Below are 8,539 nucleotides of genomic sequence, written 5' to 3' on the forward strand. Positions count from 1 at the left end.
TGGTATGGAGGGAAGGTCTTATGAGGAAAGGCTGAGGGACTTGAGGCTGTTTTCATTAGAGAGCAGAAGGTTGAGAGGTGACTTATTTGAGACATATAAGATAATCAGAGGGTTAGATATTTTGGACAGTGAGAGCCTTTTTCCTCAGTTGGCAATGGCTAACACGAGGGGACATAGCTTTAAGTTGCAGGATGATAGTTATAGGACAGATGTCAGAGGTAGTTTCTTTACTCAGAGAGTAATTGGTGGCGTGGAACGTACTGCCTGCAACAGTAGTAGACTAGCCAACATTAAGGGCATTTAAATGATCATTGGTTAGGCATATGGATGAGAATGGAATAGTGTAGATTAGATGGGCTTCAGATGGGTTTCACAGGTTGGCGCAACATTGAGGGCCGAAGGGTTGCGCTGTTAGGTTCTATGTAAAAATAAAATGATAAATGGCTCCATTTTAAAACTGTGATTGATCCACATACAAAAATAGCAGGGCAAGTCAATAAAGATAATTATAAAAATTTCATGGGTTATTTAGATTAATTCCCAGACGAATTTGGCATCATTCGTCTAGAAAATAGTCATTTGTAAATTGAGGCAATACTTACTTTAGAACACTCTACAAGGAAATCTTACAAATCCCTGGATCCAGTGGAATTAACTGTTAAAACAGAAGGCAGTGCAACTAGAAAACCTGCAGAAATGCAAAATGCAATTCGTTGCACAAACAGCTTTTCCTGTCAGGGTTCATTCACAATTTAGTAAAATATTAGGTGTTTGCACCTTAACAATCTTGAGAAAGATTTCTCATTTACATTTCATGGTAAAATTCAATTCAGGGAATTGTTTAATTTACGAATTTCACAGGAATGAATAAAATCTCAAAACGTACAACTTTTAAAGCCCAAGGAGATATGATCGTTAGGTATAATAAAGCAGCACTGATCATGAGGTCTGGCAGCATCCATGAAGAGAAATCAAAGTTAACGTTTCCAGTCTGGTGACCCTTAGAACTGATGGTAGCCAGGAAAATGTCAATTTATATGCAGCGGATAGGGTTGGAGCAGCGGTTAAGGTGGGAATAGAGCCCAAAGAGAGAGAAGAACCGCTGGACAGACAAAGGAGTCGATAATGCTCTGGCTAGGAGGGTGAATAGCTGTTAATGGAGTCTGTTAGTGGCTAACAATAGTAGTGTGTAATGGCTGATTATGTGTTAATAAGGCCTGGTGTGTGTGGCAGGCAGCTAAGATATGGGGGAGTTCAGGCCCTAAAATTATTGAACTTGATATTGAGTCCAGAGGACTGCAGGATCTCCAAGTGGTAAGTGAGGTGTTGTTCTTCCAGCTTGCACTGAGTTTTGCTGGAGTAGTGCAGCAAATCTGAGACAGAGATGTTGGCCAGTGAACAGGGTAGTGTGTTAAAGTGGCAGGCATCTGGGAGCTCGGGGTCTTTTTATGGGCAGAACATAGATGTTCTGCGAAGTGGTCACCCAGTCTACACTTCGTTGTCCCAATGTAAAGGAGGCTGCATTGTGAATAGTGAGTGCAGTAGACTAATTGTGAGAAGTGCAGATAAAGTGCTGCTTCACCTGGAAGATATTTTGGGCCCTTGGATACTGAGGAGGAAGGAGATAAATGGGCAGGTGATACATGTTTGATGGTTGCAGGGGAAGGTACGATGGGGATATTGGGAGTGAAGGAAGAGTGGATCGGGGTGTCCCGGAGAAAACGCTCTCTGTAGAAAGCAAACAAGGGAGGGTAGGGAAATATATGTCTGGTGGTGACACCTCGCTGGAAATGGCAGAAATGGGGGCAGATGATCTTCTGTATGTGGATGCTGATGGGATGGTAGGTAAGGACAAGAGGAACCCTATCACTGTTGTGGTAGAGGAGAGAGGGGTTGAAAGCGGACGTGTAGGAGATAAAGACGTAGCGATGTACAACATGGAAACAGACCCTTCGGTCCAACCCGTCCATGCTGACCAGATATCCCAACCCAATCTAGTCAAACCTGCCAGCACCGGCCCATATCCCTCCAAACCCTTCCTATTCATATACCCATCCAGATGCCTTTTAAATGTTTCAATTGTACCAGCCTCCACCACTTCCTATGGCAGCTCATTCCATACATGTACCACCCTCTGAGTGAAAAAGTTGCCCCTTTGGTCTCTTTTATATCTTTCCCCTCTCACCCGAAACCTATGCCCTCTAGTTCTGGACATCCCCACGCCAGGGAAAAGATCTTGTCTATTTATCCTATCCATGCCCCTCATGATTTTATAAACCTCTACAAGGTCACCCCTCAGCCTCTGATGCACCAGAGAAAACATCCCTCGACTATTCAACCTCTCCCTATAGCTCAAATCCTCCAACCCTGACAACATCCTTGTAAATCTTTTCAACATCTTTCTGATAGGAAGACGACCAGAATTGCATGCAATATTCCAACAGTGGTCTAACCAAAGTCCAGTATAGCCGCAACATGACCTCCCAAATCCTGTACTCAATACTCTGAAAAATAAAGGAAAGCATATCAAATGCCTTCTTCACTATCCTATCTACCTGCGACTCCACTTTCAAGGAGCTATGAACCTGCACTCCAATGTCTCTTTGTTCAGTAACACTGCGTGGGACCTTACCATTAAGTGTATAAATCCTGCTAAGATTTGCTTTCCCAATATGTGGCACCTCACATTTATCAAAATTAAACTCCATTAGCCCATTGGCCCATCTGATCAAGATCCTGTTGTAATCTGAGGTAACGTTCTTCGCTGTCCACTACACCTCCAATTTTGGTGTCATCAGCAAACTTACTAACTATGCCTCTTATGCTCAAATTATTTCTATAAATAATGAAAAGTAGTGGACCCAGCACCGATCCTTGTGACACTCCATTGGTCACAGGCCTCCAGTCTGAAAAACAACCCTCCACCACCACCCTCGGTTTTCTGCCTTTGAGCCAGTTCTGTATCCAAATGATGTGCAATTCCTTCATACATCCATCCCCACCAGGACTCTCTGTTTCTTCCTGGAGCAAAGGCCTCAACTGCTTCCACCCACCACCATCCTCATCTGCTTGGCCAAGCCCACCCTCACCCCCTAAACAAATTCTTTTTTAACACTTCTCATTTTCTCCAGGTCAGAGGGGTGACCATGGGCACTCGCATGGACCCAGTTATGCCTGTCTCTTCATGGGGTACGTGGAACATTCCTTGTTCCAGTCCTATTCTGGCCCCTAAACACAACCCTTTCTCCGATATATCCACATCATCAGCGCTGCTTCCCTTTCTTATCTGGAATTGGAAGTGTTCATTGATTTCGTTTTCAATTTTCACCCTGCCCTCACTTTCACCTGGTCACTAATATCCACTATAAACCCACTGACTCCCACAGCGATCTGGACTATACATCCTCGCATCCTGTTTCCAGTAAATACTCCATTCTATTCTCCCAGTTCCTCCATCTCCGTCACATATGTTCTGATGAGGTCAACTCCGACAAGGGAGCCTCCAAAACGTCCACCTTCTTCCTCAACCGAGGATGCCCCAGCAACATCGTCAACAGGGCCCTCAGTTGAATCTGACCCATCTCCAGCATTTCTGCCTTCAGCCCCTCTCTCCCATCCTGCAACATCTCTGTCTCAGACTTGCTGTAGTGCTCCAGTGAAGCTCAGAGTAAGCTGGTATAGAACAACATCTCATTTTCCACTTGGGGATCCTGCAGCCCTTTGGACTCAATATTCTGTTCAATAATTTTAGGGCCTAAATTCCCCCATTTCTTAGCTCCCTACACCCCTCCTGACATACACACACTATTCACCCTCCCATCCAAAACATTATTGATTCCTTTTTCTGTCCAGCTGTCCTTTTCTCTCTTTGGGCAACTATTGTTTACTCCTTACCCTTTGCCCCACCCTGTCTTCTGTATATAAACCCACATTATCCTAGCTACCATCAGTTCTGAGGAAGGGTCACCGGACCAAAATCCTTTGAGTTTGGACCCTTGGTCCAGAGGTAATTCCCTTTCACCATTTTTAAAAGCCCAAAATAATCTCAATAAAATTTTGTTGTCTTTTTTTTAAGATTAGATTCCCTACAGTGTGGAAACAGGCCCTTCGGCCCAATCAGTCCACACCAACCCTCCGAAAAGTAACCCATACAGACCCACTTCCCCTCTGACTAATGCACCTAATACTATGGGTAATTTAACATGGCCAATTCACCTGACCTGCACATCTTTGGACTGTGGGAGGAAACCCACACAGACACGAGGAGAATGTGCAAACTCCACACAGACAGTCACCCGAGGCTGCAATTGAACCTGGGTCCATGGTGCTGTGAGGCAGCAGTGCTAACCACTGAGCCACCGTGCCGCCCTGTCTTGTCTGTCATGTGATGGTGTGTTTGACTCTAATTGTATATAGTAATTTAATTGCTCACCGGTTGTGCCACTTATTTGAAGAATAAGTTTACTTCTAATAAATAGGACCCTTATGGCACAGTGATAGTCCCTACCTCTGGACCAAGAGGCCTGACTTCCAGAGCCATCTGCTCTAGAGGTATGTTTTCACATCTCGGAACTGGTTGATTAGAAAATATCAACTTCTAACAAATGAATTATTTTTGAGTTAATTACAGACGTAGCAGATGTTTTATTCTAGCTAGTAGTACAAGAGAAAATCAAATTGACCATTTTTTGATAATTAAAAGTTTTACAGTTTTGAATCGCTGCTTTTAGGATGCAGAATTTATATATAATATAAATTTATATATAATATATATAATATATTATATATAAATAATATATATAAATTTTGTGTCTTACAATCGTCTACTCCACAACCACCTGATGAAAGAGCAGTGCTCTTAAAGCTAGTGCTTCCAATTAAACCTGTTGGACTATAATCTGGTGTTGTGTGATTTTTAACTTTGTACCCCCCAGTCCAACACCACCATCTCCAAATCATGACCTTTAAATAACATCATCATACTGATTCCCTTCTGTATTGAGGGGGGCACGGTCAGACACTCCAGTTGGAGCTCCTCTGCTCGCCAGTTCTTTTTCCTTTCTTTCCTTTCTCCTCTTTGCAGTACTTTTTTCTCCACCACCCACTCCCCCACCAACTTTTAACCACCCCTACCTGGAGAAAGGGGTCGTGATGCAGGAGCTGAGCGTGCGGGCCATGTCCGTCAGTGACAGCAGACCGAGAACAGGCTGAGTCACAGACCAAGTCCCAGAGTGACAGAGGCAGAACGAGCAAGGGCCAAGCTGAATCCCAGAGCCACCGGTGGGGCGGGGGGCGATAATAGTTAGGGAATCCTGAGTCCCGGAGCAGCATGTGGGGCATGCCAAGTCCCAGAGCAGTGCAAGGTAAAGTGAATCCAAATACAGCGTGAGTTACCTTGTTGCTGCTGTGTCCCGGTGAGGAGCTGACTGGAGGCTAGAGCAAAACGGGACAGTTGTTGGACTTGGGCTGGGTGCCACATACTGAGCTGGACTGTAATGTAAATCCTTCTCAAAATTTTTTAACTACCTCATTTCTAACATATTCTCACACACTAAGCAATGCTACTGCTTCCCTTTTAACCCTCTTTTATATAACAACACTATTTTCTCACTCTGCAAGAGTTGTACCCAGGTACTTATACCTAAGATGACACAATTAAAAGGCAGCCATTGTAAAAGTAAATTCACTGTACTTCTGTACTGGAGGACAAGTGACAATAAAGGATATTTGTATTCATGCCCTTAGCATACTCTTTAATCCTATTCAAAACAAGGTGTCTGAAAGTGGACACAGTATTCTAACTGCAACTGAACCATTTCGTTAATTCTTTACAGTGATATAGGTAGGAACAGGGTCAAGGAAAAGGGAGACAACAGTTGTGATACTGCTGAGGGTTGAGGGGAAGGAAGGGATGCTCCCAGATCAGTCAGCATTGGCATTGTACCTTTAAAAGATTAATACAGGCACTGAATTCACCATTTTACAATTGAGATAGCTGTCACTGTGATTCTCATTGCTGTTATGAGCTAGAAACTTCCATTTTCTAATGATATTAGAGATACTGAAATTATCACCACAGACTGTTTTGCTCTGATTGTAAGTCAGTGAGAAAGGGACAATTTTAAATCATCAGAATGGGCCAATTGTAAGGGAAGATTTGAAAGCATCGCGTGCAGTTTTAGTGTCCTTACTTAAGCAAGGATAAACTTAGATCGGATGCAGTTCAGAGATGCTTTACTTGGCCAGTTCCTGGGATCAGAGGTTTGTCTTATGAGTATCTGCCATGTATATGGTGGATGGTGTTCCCACATGTGATGGTACTATCCATATTGATGACCTGAGATGTCTTGCAGAGGTTGCCATGGCAAGGTTGTGTTGGTGTTGTGGTCGATGCTTTCCTGAAGGCTGGATATTTATTGTCAACGACATGGATACTACCATCACACATGGGAACACTGCCCACCCTATACACGGCAAATACTCATGTGATTTGGCAAATGTTGTCTGTCTCATACGCTGTAGGCATGGATGCCACGAGGCATTATATATGGTGAGACCATGCAGACAGTATGACAACAGATGAATGGACACCACGCAACCCTCCCAGTCAGGGAATACTGGAGCGGTCAAGGACATTCAACCTCCGATCTTCTGGTAAGCGCTCCCCCCAAGGCAGCCTTCGAGATACACAACAACGCAGAACCACCGATAGCCAAGCTCCATACCCATGAAGATACCCTCAACATGATCTTGGGTTCATGTCACACTATGTGACCCTACCACTCCATTCCATATCTGTGAAATCTTCCTTACTGTCCTGTTTTGACACTATTATCTTGATAAATTGTTCTGAACTCTCTACCTTAACTAGTTTGTACAGTTTTGGACAACTTGTCACTTTGGTTAGACTCTCAGCATGCGACTCATACCTATTGAGCTATTCGAGTCATTTGGTCTCCAGCATCACCTGATTTGTTTTTGTAATTACCTCTCTGCCTCATTTAATTGGATTTTAGGTTATCCCTTCGCGTGTTATTCAGCTGCTGACACTTCACTCACACTGACACATTTGATCGCCTGCAGAGACCTATTATTTGAACTATCGACACTCCACTCACACAGGTGTATGATCTTTTGATCTCCCTGCCCATTTATCATGCTGCCTATAAATTCTGTGCTTGTGTGCTTTTCTCTCACTTCATTTGATAAAGGGAAAACACTCCAAAAGCTTGTGATTTCAAATAAACTTGTTGGACTATAACATGGTGTTGTCTGACTTCTGATTTTGTCCACACTAGCCCCATGCCGGCACCTCCACATCACTTTCAAATAGATTGTGTGTTTGCAACCCAGATTTAATTGTGGTTTAATGTTATGATTTGCTGTAATTTGGTTCACTGTTCGAAGGATGTAGGTGGGTCGTAAAGTTTGTGTGCACATTGTGCATGAGGTAGAGAGAGAGGTGACTGTGAGTCAAGAGGGGTTTAGAGAGGTGAGTTCAGAGAGAGAAAGAGAGAGAGAGATGGGGTCTAGTTTAAAGAGAAGAAGGGCTTAGGAGAGGGGGTGGAGGGAAATAATGGAGAGACAGAGAATGAGGGAGTATTTGGAGCTAAAGGAGTTGTTTAGGGAAAGGGAGATAGTATAGAGATATCCAGCATGGAACCAGACCTTTCAGACAAACTTGTCCATGCCAACCAGGCATTCTCAATTTATCTCATTCTCCATTTGCCAGCATTTGGCCCATATCCCTCCAAATCCTCCCTATTCAAATACCCATCCAGATGCCTTTTAAATGCTGTAATTCTACCAGCCTCCACCATTTCCTCTGGCAGCTCATTTCATACACGCACCACCCTCTGGGTAAAAAAGATGCCCCTCAGATCCCTTTTAAATCTTTCTGCTTTCACCTCAAAGCTATGCCATTGGTAGAATTACAGAATACCAACAATGTGAAAACTATTGGCCCATTGAGTCCACACCGACCCTCCAGACAACTTCCCACCCAGACCCACCCTCCTACTCTGTCCCTGTATCATTGCATTTCCCATGGCTAATCCAGCTAGCCTGGACACTATGAGCACTTTAGCATGCCCAATCCACCTAACCTGCACATCTTTGGATTGTGGGAGGAAGCTGGAGCACCCGGAGAAAGCCATGCAGACAGAATGTGCAAACTCCACACAGACAGTCACCTGAGGTTGGAATTGAACCTGGGTCCCTGGTACTGTGTGGCAGCAGTGCTAACCACTGTGCCAACGTGCTGCCCCAAAGTTGGCGGGTGTGGGTGGAGGATTGGAGGGGGGAGCAGACGGTTGTTTAGAGGGAGATGAAGGGGCAGAGAGGATGTAGTTGCACACTCTGGAAGGAGGAGGGAGAGTGAGGGGGGTATTGGGAGGAGACAATGAGTGGATTGGGGGATGTTTGTAGGGAGAAACGGTGTTTGGCAGAAGGAGGGGGTAATTGCCGATAGAGAGGCAAGATTTAGGGGGACGGGAATTTGAGGGGGGAGGTTTGCGAGTTTAGAAAGAATTTGGAGCTA

The sequence above is a fragment of the Chiloscyllium plagiosum genome, chromosome 4 (assembly GCF_004010195.1).
Source record: "Chiloscyllium plagiosum isolate BGI_BamShark_2017 chromosome 4, ASM401019v2, whole genome shotgun sequence".
Classification (NCBI taxonomy): Eukaryota; Metazoa; Chordata; class Chondrichthyes; order Orectolobiformes; family Hemiscylliidae; genus Chiloscyllium; species Chiloscyllium plagiosum.